A 17598-nucleotide genomic window follows, 5' to 3' on the forward strand; every position below is an offset into this window, starting at 1 on the left:
GTGAAGGAGAAATTGAAATTGTGCTTCATGACTGGCTATTTCATAACCCTCTGTCCATTCGCCTTCAATCCTCCTTAGATAGTATTAGATCACTTTGAGCCTCTTTCATGTAGTTTGTTGCCCAAACATTTGAGGCTCTGCCTGCTTGCCTTTTCTTTAAAAACTATCATGTTGGCGTTTTGCACAGTTCTTTTTTTTTCTGGCACATCTTTATTCGCAACTAGAGATGGATTCTGATGTGTGGCTCCAATTAAGTATATTCTAGCCACTTGGGTCAGAATACGTAAGTGTTTGCTCTAAGCCAAACTAATGTTTCTGAATTTGCTATGGCATAAAAGGTCCACCCACTGTTTTCTGTCTTAGAAATTAAGAAATCAAACCCAACTTTAGATCTTTGTGTGAACAGATCATGCGCTATTCATATCATATCCTGCTTTTCAGAAGAAAAATGATGGCTACCAATGTCTCATGCTAGCTCTTAGATAGTGAAAACTCTTGGAGTAAATTCTTTTTCCAGGTAGGAAACTTAAGAGACGTCAAAGCTAGCACTCTAGAAATCAAATTCTAGCACCAATATCCTTCCTTTCCTTTCAGATTTCAATTTAAAATAATGACTTGCGGTCTTAAAGCTTTCTGCTCCCCTTTGTATAGGCATTGCTTTCTTAACTTAGTTCTTTAATGCAGTACTAAATGGGTTAATTGATGGATGGAAGAAGCTGGTAAGAGTGGAATGTCCTAGTTGAGCAGTTGCAGTGTTGCATGCTAAATCTCAAACTGAACAGTCTTATATTTTATAAATGGGGAAAACAATCACATCTTTCTACCCAATTGATGGAAGAAAAATAGTGCTTTGTGCATTTTGATATTTGACCTTTTTCCACAATGTAACTATTTTGACACAGTTTGGTTTATCATTATCATGGTTCATAGACATTGGATTGCTAAATGATACTGTGTTAAGTTTGTGTTGCAAGAATGAATGGAATAAACTTGAATTGTGCTATAGAAAAATCTGAAGCTTTATCTGCCTCTGTATACTTCCCACGCTGTTCTCCCTCAACTGCCAACCTTATAGAATTATAGCTCTACTATAATCCTCTGCATCTAGCACTTTGCAACTTCATTAAAATCCTTTGTAAAACCCGTTTTGTGTACCCCACTCTTACTCTGATATTAAGGTAGTTAAAATGGCAAACCTCATATTTTGGGAAAGGCCTATCTTGATTAAGTACTTTGAAGCTCCCAGATCAAAATTATAATCCTGCTGCCTCTGATTTTATGTTCGATTCTTCTCTCATAGTTAGATGAGGATGCAGAACATGTCTCTTAATACACATTACCTCGATCAGCAAACCTACAATTTTGGGGGATGCTCAGAACTCTATATTACAACTCTTAATTTTCTGAAAAGAAACATTCCCATATTAAAGGGATGTGTGAATACAGAATACATGCATGCATATGCCTCACTTAAATTGCAATTACTTGATTACCCAATGCCTGGGCAGGTTCAGGCATTCAACCCAGCAATAAATTTCTGTTTTTGAAGAGTATGCCTGAGCACTGAGGATTAATGCATCTGGTGTTGAGTTGAGTGTAGTTATTTGCATATATGAATGTATCTGCAATTAACCTGACTCCCATGATTCTCTTGTCACACACAACCCACGCAAAAAAAGAAGAAGAAATGATGGTTTTAGCAAGTGGTGAAGTTAGGCAGTGTTCTTGTTGTAAACATAAACCAGCTCCTACTTTAAAAGAAATTCCAGGGACCAGAGCTCCCTCTCTCTTAAGAGTAGCTGGGAAACATAGAGGGCTCCTTTTGGTCTGTGAATTATAATAGCTTCTTCATAGTTTTTCCAGTTAAGCTACCATAGCCTCTATCTCTGCAGTATATAATGATTCACAGCAGGGCCTTTAAAAAGACATGTTGCACTGTGTCCAGTTTTCCTTCTAAATTATTTCACTGACAGAACTGAGATTCTTTCAATTTCCCATATTATTTACACACATCATTTGAAAAGCATAGATTTTACACTCTGTTCTAGCTATCCCTTTACAGGAAACTCCCATCAGCAACCCATGAAGCTCACCATAAGTAGCTCTTATGAAGGGTTGTGCCTCTAAAAATGGTACAGTATAGCTCACTGAAGAGTACAAGATGTGGCTCTAACTTGGTGACTTACCTGAGTCAGTGGGAAAGTGCAGCTTCCAGAGAATTGCACGTTTTATTGATTTTATTGATTAGTATGCAGCACAATTCAAAAACCAATGTGGGTTTGAGAAGTTGTACCAAATGGTTACCCCTGGAAGTGTGGTTCGGTGGGGATACATCATCATCATCATCATAATTTATTTATACCCCGCCCATCTGGCTGGGCTTCCCCAGCCACTCTGGGCAGCTTAAAAAATATATATTAAAACACTGCAATACATCAAACATTAAAAGCTTCCCTAAACAGGGCTGCCTTCAGATGTCTTCTAAAAGTCTGGTAGTTGTTGTTCTCTTTGACATCTGGTGGGAGGGCATTCCACAGGGAGGGCGCCACTACCGAGAAGGCCCTCTTCCTGGTTCCCTGTAACTTGGCTTCTCACAGTGAGGGAACCGCCAGAAGGCCCTCGGCGTTGGATCTCAGTGTCCGGGTAGAACGATGGGGGTAGAGACGCTCCTTCAGGTATACTGGACCGAGGCCGTTTAGGGCTTTAAAGGTCAGCACCAACACTTTGAATTGTGCTCGGAAACATACTGGGAGCCAATGTAGGTCTTTCAAGACTGGTGTTAATGTGGTCTCGGCGGCCGCTCCCAGGCACCAGTCTAGCTGCCGCATTCTGGATTAGTTGTAGTTTCCGGGTCACCTTCAAAGGTAGCCCCACGTAGAGCGCATTGCGGTAGTCCAAGCGGGAGATAACCAGAGCATGCACCACTCTGGCGAGGCAGTCCGCAGGCAGATAGGGTCTCAGCCTACGTACCAGTTGGAGCTGGTAAACAGCTGCCCTGGACACGGATTTGACCTGTGCCTCATGAATGTGAAGTTGGCCGTAATGCAGCTCTCTCAGGATATCACCACCTTTAAAAAAAAAGGGTTTCTAGTCCTCATGGCTGCAAAGTCACGCTGAAGAGAGTGTGGGCAATACCTTCTCTGGTAAGAGGGGCAGTGAAATATCTCGAGTGTTTGGTGTGCTGGGTTTCAGCATCCTGAACTTGCCTATTCTCATGATTTGTGTAGCCCAAACGAATCGTGCAAGGCAGCAAATTGCAAATTCAATTGTGCAAATGTGCATAATTTATACAAAAATTAAAGAATTCTGGTTTTTTGTGTGCAGTTGTTGTTTTTTTAATGAAGAAGAAAAACGTGTGGCACACATGCAGCCTTGCCTTTTGAATAAAGTAATGGAGTGGTCTGTAAACACTTTAGGAAGGGTAGGGTTGAGACCGGAAGAGATCTGAGCTTCTGAGGACCACAAGCAAAGTTACGCTTGTGCAAAGGGGACTTTCCTGCATCCTTTCCACTGCAGCATCTTTAAACTCCCAGAAAAGCAGTTCCTGAGAGCTGAGGGCCCTCTTCAGATGACAGGTATAGGGAGATTAGCTGAAATTGGGGAGATAGGCACATGTCTCTTCTGTTGTTAGCAAATGGCTTTGTGGAGCCATTCAAATCAGGACTTGGAAAAAACACTTGTGTGATGTTCGTGGAGAAATTTAATTGGAATGATTCATAACAAGCACCAACATTAGCACATGGTTGCCAATATTGCATTTAGACTTGTCCCAACAGAACTCGACTTTTAATTAAATTTGGAACGGGGGCCAGGGATTTTTCCAAACCAAGTTTCTTATCATTCACCCAGCTTACATTTAATACCCCTGCCCTTCTGTGAGAAAAGACAGCTCACTCTTAATTCGCAGTGCAGAGATATGACAAATCTATGGCACATTGCAGGTTTTGTACCTTTACCTTGTAATGGGGAGTAGAAAGTATATCATTATGTCCTTTTGTAATAGGCTGATGAGTTCCTTGTAATTAACCCAACTTGCCCTCAAGCACATGCAGGAACAATGGCACTGATTTCTCTCATTATGACCTTTAGCACTTCGCTGCAGGGAAGCTTGTTTTTAATCTTTTGTTGGCCATATTGTCCCCAAAAAACAATGGAAGAGGATACAAAAGTCTTGGAATAATGATTTCACAATTGGTATTTCCAATTGAAATGGGTGTTCGGAGTGAACACATCTAGGGCTTTTATAATGTAGGAAAGATGGTGATGTACAGGGAAGTTGGCAAGGGTCGGAGGAAAACAGTACAGATACCAGCTCACGAGTTTTGGGGAATTATATTGCCCTTAGCACGACCCCAGATAGCACCCCAAATTTCACTTTGGGTGGTAGCACCCTTGAGTGTTGCTTTGAAGTTCACTTTAAAGGCATTTATACCTTGTCCTTTAGCAAAGAAAAGGCTCTCAGAGCAGCTTATGAAAAGCAGTAATGAGTCAGTCCCTGCCCTTAGGTGCACATGACACACAAGGAAAAAGAGAATGGGAGGGAGGAGGTGAACGCAACCTTAGGAACAAGTTCTTGAAGGTATAGTTCAGGGGTCAGCAAACTTTTTCAGCAGGGGGCCAGTCCACTGTCCCTCAGACCTTGTGGGGGGCTGGATTATATGTTGCCATGATTATGACCCGCATTTTTGGCAAAAACCCTTCTTGGGACCAACCCCAACATTGCCCAAATGTGCTTTGGGGGGGTTCCTCTCATACACCCATGCTGCTTCCTTTGCGTTTTATGCGTTGACAGTTATTATTTCTCTTGTAAGGTGGGGTGAGGGGTGGGGGGCTGAGTTAAGCGCACCATTCCTGTCAGCCCTGGAGAGCATGTACGCATGCGTGGGCAAAGGGAAAAGCCATTGGCCACGCTAAGTAAGGCCGGTGCTGCTCAAGCAAAAACGGTATTTCCCCTGTGTGAGAGAAGATGAGGTGACGGCAGCTATTTACCTTTCCATGGCTCACACCGTGTAACTAATGAGTAGCCTCCCCAGCAGAGCGCATAACTGCTTCGGAGTGCAGCTGCCCAGGCACTCTCTGCTTCCTCTGGTGGGGAGCGCCACAGACACAGTCGGTCATCGCTCCCGAGGCACATCCATGCCCCTGCCACCACAACTGCCCTTCCTGAGGTCAGTCACCAGCAGCTTCATGGTGGAAATCCAAACTGTGGCTCCTTTTCCCTCTTCCCCACCCCCCACACTGGAAGAAAAGATTGTTGTGCACGCACGTGACAGATAGAGAAGGGGCTTGTCTTGGGCCTCACTTTTGACCCTCAAGCCTGGCTGAGTCGCAAAAACCATTGCAAGCGTGCGCTATGCCAGCTGCCTGGATTCCCGGACTGTCCGCGGGCTGGATCTAGAAGGCAATTGGGCCTGATCCAGCCCGCGGGCCTTAGCTTGCCGACCCATGATATAGTTCTTATAACGCAGTTATAGAGTTCTGTCTATGCAGATTCTGGCCTTCTAAAAGAGCAGCAAGTCATCACCAATGTCCGTGGTGGATTGGGCTGTTGGAACACCCCTGCTCCCCCAATCAGATTTAGGATCAGAGCTGATGACCAAGTCCAAACCAGGAAGACAAAGCAGCTCCTGCCACACATTTCTTCCATCAGACAGGTGTCTTGACAGCTGTTAGACTCCTCACTGGAGGGTGCTTGATCGAGCTCTTCATCCTTGTTGCCATTGTCAGTGACTGACTTGGTTCTCCATTTCAGAAAGCCTGGCCAGAGGCTTCCTCTTTAGGGTTGACTCTCCCCTTAGGACTCTGCAGAAGACAGCTGGATATTTTTGAACTTGCCTATTGAATGAGAAGTCCTACCTGCAGATAAATTGCCGACATGGCTTCTGGAAAGGTAAGTCCCGCCTCGCTAACCTTTTCAAGATCTTCAAAAGTGTCAACAAGCATTTGGTAAGGATATTGCAACAGGCATGATATACTTGGGCATTTGAAAATCTCTGAACAAACGTTTGTGAGCACACAGCCATCATAGGATAAGAGAACAGATCTCTTGCAGCAGAGTTCGAGAAACTCAGGGCCAAGGTACCCTTCTAGCCTCCTCTGTCTGGCCTTCAGAACTCAAGACTTCACGCCTAATTGGTCATTAATATTTTTGTCTAGCTGGAATATGGTGTGGAATTTTGATAATGCCTCTTGCTTCCCTGGGTGGAGGGTAGAGAGGAATGGATGAGGATGTGTACATTCATTGCTCCATTAAGTCCAGAGTCTAAGATTACCTAACCACCCCTGCTTCAAGATCAGGGATGGGTTATCTGTGGCCTTCCACATGTTCTCGGATCACAACTCCCATCAGCCCCAGTCAGCATGGGATAGTCCAGCTACATCTGAAGGGGCCACAGATTCCACTTACCCTTGCTCTAGAAAATCTCAGAAGTGGTCTCCAATTTAGCTGACTGCTGGAAAGTGGCTAGAGGCTTCATATTTATATCTCTATTACATCACAGTCTTGAGATCAGCAGCAAGCCTGCGGTGGAGAACTCTCCAGCTGCTTGGCCTGTATAAATAATGAGGATTTGCCAAACAGTTGGCTCACAAATTGGTTCTTCTCTCTTGTCTATTAAGGAAATTCAGCGCTCACTTAACAGACAGTTGCTTGGGGAGCAGGGAGCTCTCTTGTTCCCGCTTTGCAGAGCTCAAAAGGTTTTTCTGTCAGAGGTGCTTCGCCAAAAGAGGGGCAGGTAGCACAATGCGCTGCAAATTAATGTCAAAGATTTCCCTGTGCACTTCCCAGAGATGAGATTCTGTCAACTGCATCCTTTCTCTGCGTTCCTGGGTTGACCTGTAGTTTTCACACTGTTCCACACTTACCGCCGCCTCCTCCCTCTTTTTCATTTCTGCAGCATTCAAAACTTTACTTTATCCCATCTGGGGTTTTTCCTTCCCTTTCTAGAGAGGTTGAAAAACAGCTGCCTTTGGATGTTATTGTTAGTATGCAAAGCTACTGCGTTGTACCTGCTGTGAACAACTATCCCGCTACAATCTGCGTCTCACCTGGAAGCGGGTCGGGAGATTCTTTGACTTAAATGGAGGAGAAAAGAGGTTTCTGAGAACAAAAGGAATTGCATTAGATACACAGAATGCAGTTCCGTTATCTTTTGACACAGTGACAGATTGCAGCCTGGCTGGTTTTTTGTTTTTGTTTTTTAAAAAACCATCCACAAGCCCGAAGTGACAATCATAAAGAATCTGGAGAATGAGGGAGATGTTTATGATCTTTGGTGGTTGTCAAAGGCTGCATATGGAGATTTCTCTTGAAATGCAATTCTTCTAATACTTTTGATTAGCGTTGCTCTCCAGAGCCATGGTCTCTGTCCCAAATGTCTATAGGACTTGATTTTTTAAGAATTTGTTTGTCCTCTGAGGTACAGTACTGCAATGGTCCCAGAGGGCGACAAATACTCAATCTAGCTAGAGGGATATTGCCTTTCTTTTTCTTCTGGTAGGAGGGCCACTTATGCAGCACCCAAAAAGAGGAAATGCACTGCCCAAAAGGAGGGCAAAAGAGGGTGCAGATTTGCATAATATTTAAATGTGCTGATGTGTATACTTAGATGGAGAGTTAGACGGGCATCAGTGTACTTTTAAATAGAATACATCTCACCATCGTGGGAAAGACTGTGATCAGGTGGTCTGTGTCACATGCTCAATCTGTTGTCCAGGCCCTAACTATAGATTGATCATTTCAATGGCTCTGTTGCTCTCCCTCCTTGAAGTTCTTTAGCTTTGGACCAGACAGCCCTTTAAATTGAAACTTTCAAATAGAGGACTCTCCTCTGTAAAGTACAACACACGGCCACCAACATCCATTCTTACCCCTTGCGCAAGAAGGCCAGAGGTTCAGTGATTTTCACTCATGTAATAATAATAATAATAATTTATTACTTTTGCCCTGCCTATCTGGCCACTCTGGGTTGCTCCCAACAGAATATTAAAAACATGATAAAACATCAAGCATTAAAAGCTTCCCTAAACAGGGCTGCCTTCAGATGTCTTCTAAAGCTCAGATAGTTGCTTATTTCCTTGACATTTGATGTCAGGGTGTTCCACAGGGCAGGTGCCACTACTGAGAAGGCCCTCTGCCTGGTTCCCTGTAACTTCACTTCTCGCAATGAGGGAACCGCCAGAAGGCCCTTGGAGCTGGACCTCATTGTCTGGGCTGAACGATGCGGGTGGAGACGCTCCTTCAGGTATACAGCGTGGATATGAGGCATCTCTTTGGCCTCTGTGAGAACAGGGTGCTGGTCCAGATGGGGCACTGGCAAGAAGAAGAAGAAGAAGAGTAGTAGTAGTAGTAGTAGTAGTTTGGATTTGATATCCCGCTTTTTCATTACCCGAAGGAGTCTCAAAGCGGCTAAGAATCTCCTTTTCCCTTCCTCCCCCACAACAAACACTCTGTGAGGTGAGTGGGGCTGAGAGACTTCAGAGAAGTGTGACTAGCCCAAGGTCACCCAGCAGCTGCATGTGGAGGAGTGGAGACGCAAACCCGGTTCCCCAGATTACAAATCTGCCACTCTTAGCCACTACACCACACTGGCCTGATCCAGCAGGCTTTTCTTTTGTTGTTAGGTCCTTAGTTCTGTCCCCATCTTCCTTCCTACTGTTTTCTACAAGCAGGGGTGAAGCATGTGGGTTGCTAGGGGGGCCGTGACCCCAGGCACACAATTTTTGAGTGGCAGTGAACCAAGCACCCCCAGAGAGGTGCCCCCAGCACAGCCTGAACTAGTGTTCCTTTCTGCCAACCAAGGGCCACATCGGCCTGCCAGGCTCCTCCCTCCCTGTGTTGGGCAGGCAGACAGCTCAGTGCAGGCCCACTTTGCTCCAATTGGGGTGAGGTCCCTCCGGCCTCAGCAGGGGCTGGGCTAGAGTCCTGCCCTCAGTGTGTGCGCCCCCTCTGCTTGTGCAACCACCTGCCCAACAACTGATGCTATACAGCTGTCTACAAGGGCAAAAGAAATTTAAAAAATTCTCCAGTAGCACCTTAGAGACCAAATAAATTTGTTCTGTGGGACGTGGGTGGCGCTGTAGGTTAAACCACAGAGCCTAGGGCTTGCCGATCAGAAGGTTGGCGGTTCGAATCCCCATGACGGGGTGAGCTCCCGTTGCTCGGTCCCTGCTCCTGCCAACCTAGCAGTTCAAAAGCACAAAGTGCAAGTAGATAAATAGGTACCACTCCAGCAGGAAGGTAAACAGCGTTTCTGTGCACTGCTCTGGTTCGCCAGAAGAGGCTTAGTCATGCTGGCCACATGACCTGGAAGCTGTACGCCGGCTCCCTTCTCCAGTAAAGCGAGATGAGCTCCGCAACCCCAGAGTCAGTCACAACTGGACCTAATGGTCAGGGGTCCCTTTACCTTTACCTTTAAGTTTGTTCTTGGTAGGAGCTTTCATGTGCAAGAGCAAACTTAGTTGGTCTCTAAGGTGCTACTTGACATTTTTTTTATTTTATATATATATTTCTACTGTGTCAGACCAACACAGCTACCTACCTGAATCTAGATACAAGGGCAAAAGTGAGACTTAAAGGTAGCTGACAGCCAGGCCCCCACCCACTGGACTCGTGAGTATGAAGGCAGGCTGGATGGGGGCAGGCTGTGGGTCTGTGCACCATTTGCCCTGACGGACCTGCCTCCCCTGGACTGGCTCAATATAAAAGAGAGGGCTTTTTGTAATGCAAGTTTACTTTTCAGTACACAACAAACTCTGCAAACTTGGAAACCATGTACAGGAGATACCAGTTTCGCAGCTGCTGCAAAGCACCTGCTGCTCAGGTGGAACAAAGGCCCGGAGATCTTCTTTCCACTCTTTCCCCGAACAAAAGAGGATGTCATTCCTCTAGCAGCGATGGAGTCATCACTTGTCAGCTTCTTTTCACAATCAACTTTAATGTCACATTAAAACAAATTGCTGGAAAGCCTGTCCTGCTCCCCCCCTCTTTTTTTTGCTTTTTAATTGACATCCTGCACTGGAACGTAGTGCAGGTGTAAAACAAAGTTTGCACTTCCACGCTGATGTCTCCAGGGGCAGCTGTCGATAAGGAAACTTTGCAGAGAAGTGCAAAGGAAAACCTTTGGAGGAAGGGGAAAAAATCCAATCCGTTCCCACGCATAATGACTGGACCTTTCATTGTGGCTTTTTTATATTTCGTATTACATTTATAGACAGCCTCAGATAAATTGCTCACAAGGTCATTTGATGCTCTGAGTATCGCTTAGTTGGATACGACCCAATAACATACCCTCCAACATTTCTGCAATGAAAATAGAATGTCCTATTCTATTATTATTATTATTATTATTATTATTATTATTATTATTATTATTATTATTATTATACCCCTCCCATCGGTTGCCCCAGCCACTCTGGGTGGCATCCAATGTATATAAAAACATAATAAAACATTAAACATTAAAAAAACTTCCCTATACAGGGCTGCCTTCTTCTAAAGGTTGTATAGTTACTTATCTCCTTGGCTCGGGGTTCACAAAACTCCATACCAACATTTCTCCAAAGAAGATAAGGAGTTCCTAAGGAAAACTGGGACATTCTGGGATCAAATCAGAAACTGGAACGGCTTCTGTAAATCCTGGACTGTTCCTGGAAAATGGGGACACTTGGAGGGTCTGCAATAAGGATATGAATTAATGTGAAGTGCCTGACATTGTGTGGAATGCCATTGTTTCTAAATCCCCAGTTGCTGGAAAGCACTGGAAGGGAGAGTGCTCTTGTGCTTGAGTCTTGCTTGCTGCTTTCCCAGAGGCACCTGAGTGGTCACTGTGAGAAAAGGGTGCTGCATTAGATGGGCCATTGGCCTGATTCAATAGCCTCTTGTTATATTCTTAAGTGGGGACGCGGGTGGTGCTGTGGGTTAAACCACAGAGCCTAGGACTTGCCGATCAGAAGGTCGGTGGTTTGAATCCTTGTGACGGGGTGAGCTCCCGTTGCTCGGTCCCTGCTCCTGCCAACCTAGCAGTTCGAAAGCACGTCAAAGTGCAAGTAGATAAATAGGTACCACTCCGGCGGGAAGGTAAACGGCATTTCCGTGCGCTGCTCTGGTTCGCCAGAAGCGGCTTAGTCATGCTGGCCACATGACCCGGAAGCTGTACGCCGGCTCCCTCGGCCAATAAAGCGAGATGAGCGCCACAACCCCAGAGTCGGCCACGACTGGACCTAATGGTCAGGGGTCCCTTTACCTTTACCTATATTCTTAAGTGAGACTTTGATGTTTAGATGCTAAGTGATATAAGTAAAAAAACCTGCTCCTTTTCCCTTATGGGGTACCCAAGAATCCATATAGAGTCCTTTTATAGGTTCTCTATCGGTAGGAGAAAATAACAGAGACCAACCAGAGAATATTGAGAAGCAAAGCATCTAGTAAGCCTGATCTTTATTAACTGTTGCAACAGGGTGCTCCCCCACATGCAGGAGAGAGGAGGAGGACCCCAAGCCTGTGTGCAAGCCCTTATATAGACATTTTAAATTGCCTGCCCGAGTCCAAGACCACCCCCAGAAACATCATACATACATCACAGAAATGGCGGTCTACAACAGAAATCTGAGTGCATTGTTTATCTCCTGTCTGGCAAGTTACCTGATTGTATTATCTGGGTTTTGGCCACTCTTTTGCTATTATAACTACTTAATTCCTGAATCTAAGTCACAGTGGGTCACAGGCCCACATGCTGTTCATATCTTGACTGTGCCCTTAAGACAGGATTTGTGAGGACAGGATTTTTGAGGAAAGAGACAATGGGGAGGTTTCCCACTTTGACCTTGACATTCTTATAACATAAGCAATGCTAATCGCACAGTCATACCCTGGAAGTCGAACGGAATCTGTTCTGGAAGTCCGTTTGACTTCCAAAGCATTTGAAAACCAAATTGCAGCTTCTGATTGGCTGCAGGAAGCCACGGAAGCCCTGTCGGACATTCAGGTTCCAAAAGAACGTTTGCAAACTGGAACAATCACTTCTGGGTTTGCAGCATTTGGGAGCCAAAAAGTCCGAGTTCCAGGGCATTCGGGATCCAAGGTACGACTGTCCTTTAGTTCATGCACATCCCTGAGTGCATGAGCAGCAATCATGGAATTCGTTTCTTGCAAACTTTCCGAAGAAACAGTTTTGACGCAGAAATTGGGAGGTCCCTATAAATTCCAAGGTGGCTGTTGTGGGCTGAGTGTCTCTCCTGCAGAGGACAGCTATGTGACAGAATGTAAATTTCCAGATGGCATTTTTCCCAGGAGCAGCGGTGAGAACCAATTAATAATTTCATGGTCATTTAGGCAGAAAACCGTCACCTAAAAAATCCAACAACCACGCACAACTTGGTGGTTCTTAGCTTCAGAGAGTTGTGGCTTACAGGGTGAGCAAATACCATCTAGAAAGAATTCAGCAAAGCTTGAAATAGAGAGTGCAGAGGAAAACAATGTTAGATCTTCTTCCGAGGAAATTCTCCCGAGCACTGAAAGGTTATGCGCAATGTGTCACAAAGCTCGACAGCTCTTTCTCTGCATGGCTAGTCTGTTTTTCCTCTCTGACTTCATCTTTATACGTGTGTGTGTGTGTGTGTGTGGTTAACCACCGCAGCTGCTGGATGTGAATTTAATCCAGTCAATTTAATGATACAAATCTGAGCAATTCAACTTTTTTCTTTCCTTTAGAGTACAAGCACAATGCTCCAGGGTTCCTAAAACGTGGTCTGCACATCACCAGTGGTCTACATGTGGCCCATGCTGTGCCTGTGGATTTGTGGTTGAAGATAGGAGATGGCACCTTCATCGCATTAAATAGTCAAATTGATTTTTAATTTTTAATTTGTTTGCCTCTTTTGTTTCGCACATTGCATTTTGTTGCATTACAGTTTGAATTCGTAAAATACGAAATATAAGAAAGCAATAAAAAAAATTAAATGATGCAGCATCTAGCACAGTGCATTATAATGGCTACAACAGACGGAAAAATAATTAAGCAGTCTGCCAAGACGCTCAGCGATTTTCAAGTCGTCCGGGAGGGGCGGGGGGGAACACTGACAGAGCTGTTCTTAATGTAATTTCCAGTGGCAGATCTGTGCTCAGTCTGGCCCTCTGGGTTTACTCAAAAGTAAACCCCACTGAGTTCAATGCTCTCAAGCAAGCATGTAAGATTACAGTCACAGGGATGTCATTTAACTGTGAAATGTATTATGGAAATGTGAAAAAAGTTAATGCAACTTACCTCAGGGGTAGGCAACCCATGGCCCTTGAACTAATTTTATGCAAGTGGGGGTAGCCTGGAGGGGAGAAAGGGGGAGCAAAAAAACCAGATGGAACAATTAATAATAATAATAATAATTTTTTATTTATACCCCGCCCTTCCCGGTTTAAAAACCAGGCTCAGGGTGGCTAACAGCAAATATAAAACATTGATTAAAATGCGACTTAAAAACAGCATAAAATACAACATAAAATGCAGCATCAATATCAATAAAATTCAAAAATTCAGGGATTATTTCAGGGGAGGGGGGACCCAGTCAGTAGACATGAAATGATCACAAGGGCTAAACTGGCCAAGTTGGTCCAGTGATAGACTATATGGAATTGGTGGAAATGACTGGCAGAATCCGAGACCAGGGAGAAGAGTTGGTGGAAGAAGATTGGAAGAAGTTTAAAGACTATTTGCAGAAACATTGTAAAATTAATGAATGCTAAAATGATGTTGGATTGAAATGAAGTGGCTTTAGCAATAAGGTTAAAAAGAATATGTAAAAATGGACTGATAATTAGATGAAAATATAAAGTTATAATATGTCAAGATATAGAATTAAGATAAATACAAAGAGGGAAAGGATTTGCTGAATTAACTATGTGAATTGGAATAGAAAAAAGGGAGGTGTGAGGAGGTCAGGAAACAAAAGTAATTGAAATATAAGATACGAAAAGATTGATTTGTTTCTTAATTGTTTTTTATTTCTTCATGTATTTTGTATTTTTCTTTGCATTTTTGTATCTTTTTTCTTTTTCTTTTTGTTTTTCTTTTCTTATTCTGTAATTCTCTTTTGTTTGTGGAATTTCAATAAATATGTATATATATATATATAAAAAATAAACTGGCCAAGTTGGTCCTACGAGGGCCAGCAAGGAGACCAGGGAAGAATTTAAATGTGGGGTTCCAGAAAGGATTTCTTCATAGAAGGGAAAAGGGAATAGAGGATCAAGCTAATTCAAACTGAAGGCCAGGCAGAATAGCTCTGTCTTACAGGCCCTGCAGGAGGGAAGTCGATCAGTTTGAGCCAACTGTCCCTCCCCTTGCAGCCAATTGGGTGGGGAGGAAAAGAGAGAAAGGGATATCAGAAACAGAGAAAATAGAGTAGCAGTGCCTACTTTGGGCTCTGGTCCCATCTACCACAAAGAGCCAGTGTGGTGTAGTGGTTAAGAGCGGTAGACTCGTAATCTGGTGAACTGGGTTCGCTTCCCCGCTCCTCCACATGCAGCTACTGGGTGACCTTGGGCTAGTCACACTTCTCTGAAGTCTCTCAGCCCCACTCACCTCACAGAGTGTTTGTTGTGGGGGAGGAAGGGAAAGGAGAATGTTAGCCGCTTTGAGACTCCTTCGGATAGTGATAAAGCGGGATATCAAATCCAAACTCTTCTTCTTCAGGTTGCCCCTGAGTTAATGCAGCAGTCAGGCAAAACAGGAAGATTCTGCTGCATCAGGCCAATGGCCCATCTAATTTAGCATCCTGTTCTCACAGTGGCCAACCAGTGGCCTGGGGGAAATCCGCAAGCAGCATTTGAGCACTCTCTTATCCTGTGTTTCCAACCAGCTGCTATTCAGAAGCTTTGCTGCCTTGCAGGCAGAGCATAACCCCCGTGGCTAGGAGCCATGGAAAGCTCTCTCCTCCATGAATTTGTCTAATTCTCTTTTAAAGCCATCCAAGTTGGCGGCCACCTCCTGAGTTCTATAGTTTGATTATGTGCTGCAGGAAGAAGTACCATTGGCTGGATCCAGCAGGGCTCTGTCGTTCTCACATTCCTCCACAAAGCAGCTGATAATCATTGGTGAAAACATGCATATAAAATGACAGAATGTGGAACAGCTAAACAATGAATTGACCTAAAAAGTAGGGTACGGAAACAGAATATATGACACAATGCAGATGTTGAAATAGTATAGAAACCAACAAGAATTGAAATAAAACAGACTGATTTGGAAAGGCTTGGGAGGGAGGGAAAGTATGTCAAAAACAGAACTAAGCTGAGACTCGCTTCACTTCTGTGCAGACACAATTCCAGAGAACTGGTGCCACAATGCTGAAGACACAGGCTCAGTTCACAGCACAGGGGTGTGTGACTAATCGACAAATCTTCATCCACAGAGGTGGGATGTAGAGGGAGAGGTGACTTCTCAGAAACCCAGAACCATACAGGGCTTTATGATACCAGTAGTAAAAACCTTGTATCCAGCTTGGTAGTAGCCACTGGCAGCCACTTTCAAACAGAGGGGTCTCCTGCTGCTGATAGGTGGCCTCAGGAGATCAACCATGCCGCCGGAATCTCCCACCGACACCAGCTTCCAGATCAAGTTCAAGGGCAGCCCCACATGAAGCACATTGCGGTGGTCAAGTCTAGAGGTTACCAATGGATGGATCACAGTCAGCACGTTAGAGCACAACAATCTCTGGGGAACCACAGGTTCTCCATCCCTGATGTAGACAATATTGAATTAGGTGGACCACTAGCCCGACTCAGTATGTTCCTATACAGTGGTGCCTCGCAAGACGAAAATAATCCGTTCCGCGAGTCTCTTCGTCTAGCGGTTTTTTTGTCTTGCGAAGCAACTCTATTAGCGGCTTAGCGGATTAGTGCTATTAGCGGCTTAGCGGCTTAGCGGCTATTAAAGGCTTAGCGGCTTAGCAGCTAAAAGGCTATTAGCGGCTTAGCGGCTTAGAAAAAGGGGGGAGCGAAAAAAATCGCAAGACTCACAAGACGTTTTCGTCTTGCGAAGCAAGCCCATAGGGAAATTCGTCTTGCGAAGCGCATCGAAAAACGGAAAACCCTTTCGTCTAGCGGGTTTTTCGTCTTGCGAGGCATTCGTCTTGCGGGGCACCACTGTATTCCTATAGTACCCCTTCATGGATCACTTCCTTTCCGTGGCAAAGGGGCTTGAATAACTTAGAGAAGCTATGAGCTATGCCGTGCAGGGCCACCCAAGATGGACAGGACATAGTGGAGAGTTTTGATTAAATGTGATCCACCTGGTGCAAGAACCAGCAAGACACTCCAGTATCCCTGCCAAGAAAACTCCATGGACAAAGACAACAAAGGAAATCAGCCCTAAGTGCTCACTGGAAGGACAGATCCTGAAGCTGAGGCTCCAATACTTTTGCCACCTCATGAGAAGAGAAGACTCCCTGGAAAAGACCCTGATGTTGGGAAAGATGGAAGACACAAGAAGAAGGGGACGACAGAGGACGAGATGGTTGGACAGTGTTCTCGAAGCTACAAACATGAGTTTGACCAAAATGCGGGAGGCAGTGGAAGACAGGAGTGCCTGGCGTGCTCTGGTCCATGGGGTCACGAAGAGTCGGACACGACTAAAGGACTAAACAACAACAACAACTGTAGTACCCACTAGCTCCTCTCTCTCTCTCTCTCTCTCCTGAGATCAGCTTTAAATTCTGATTGCAATAAGCCTTTCCACCAAAGGGTTTTTGCCATCTTCTGCTCCGTCTCAGCTCACAGACCCAGATCAGCCTTTAATATAAGCGCTGCAGCTCATTATAGCAAAATGATTGCAGTATGGCCCAATGATCCATCCATACAGTGCTAATATTCTGTGTGTTTACAGGAGGGGGCAGGCTGGAGAGGCGGAAATCATAAAGCTCTAGCGATGTTGAATTGATAACAATTAAGCTGCTGTAAAAAGGAAAGAAAGAAAGAAAGAAAGAAAGAAAGAGAGAGAGAGAGAGAGAGAGAGAGAGAGAGAGAGAGATTTGCAGGTTCTGTCACACTGAAAAGTTATCCATTTAACTCTTCTATTCATATATAGCACTCAACGGAAAAAGTATATATGGAAATGGAAAGCTGAGGGGCCCCAGTCCTCTCCACTACAGTGCCCTTGCTAATGAACTTCGGTTTACACTGCCAGGCAGGTTCTGCACCAAAGGACTTTAACTAGTTTGCTATAATGTGACAACTGCACTTGAGAGGCTGTTTGTGCTGCTACTCGAGAGAGACGGACAGACAAATGAGCTTATGCTCGAGAACTTTAATTAAAAAAGAAAGAAAAACCCCACAGTTTCATATTATCATTTAAGTGAACAATATTTTTCATTCGGCTTTAACACATTAATTTCTCTCACACTTGAGGTTTTGAAATGTACCAGTTAAATACTAATGTAAACATTTTTTTTTTTTTTTAAATCAAGTTCTGGAATGTGGGGCTTTGGAAAGCTTTGGCTGCAGCTTTGAGCTGCCTGTTTTCGTCTGATCATTTTTTAATGCCTGCCTCGCATCGCACGAGATTTTAGTGGCATCTTTCAACACATCATCTTGCTGCAGGAAATGTCATC

This window comes from Podarcis raffonei, chromosome 10 (genome assembly GCF_027172205.1).
Source record: "Podarcis raffonei isolate rPodRaf1 chromosome 10, rPodRaf1.pri, whole genome shotgun sequence".
NCBI lineage: Eukaryota > Metazoa > Chordata > Lepidosauria > Squamata > Lacertidae > Podarcis > Podarcis raffonei.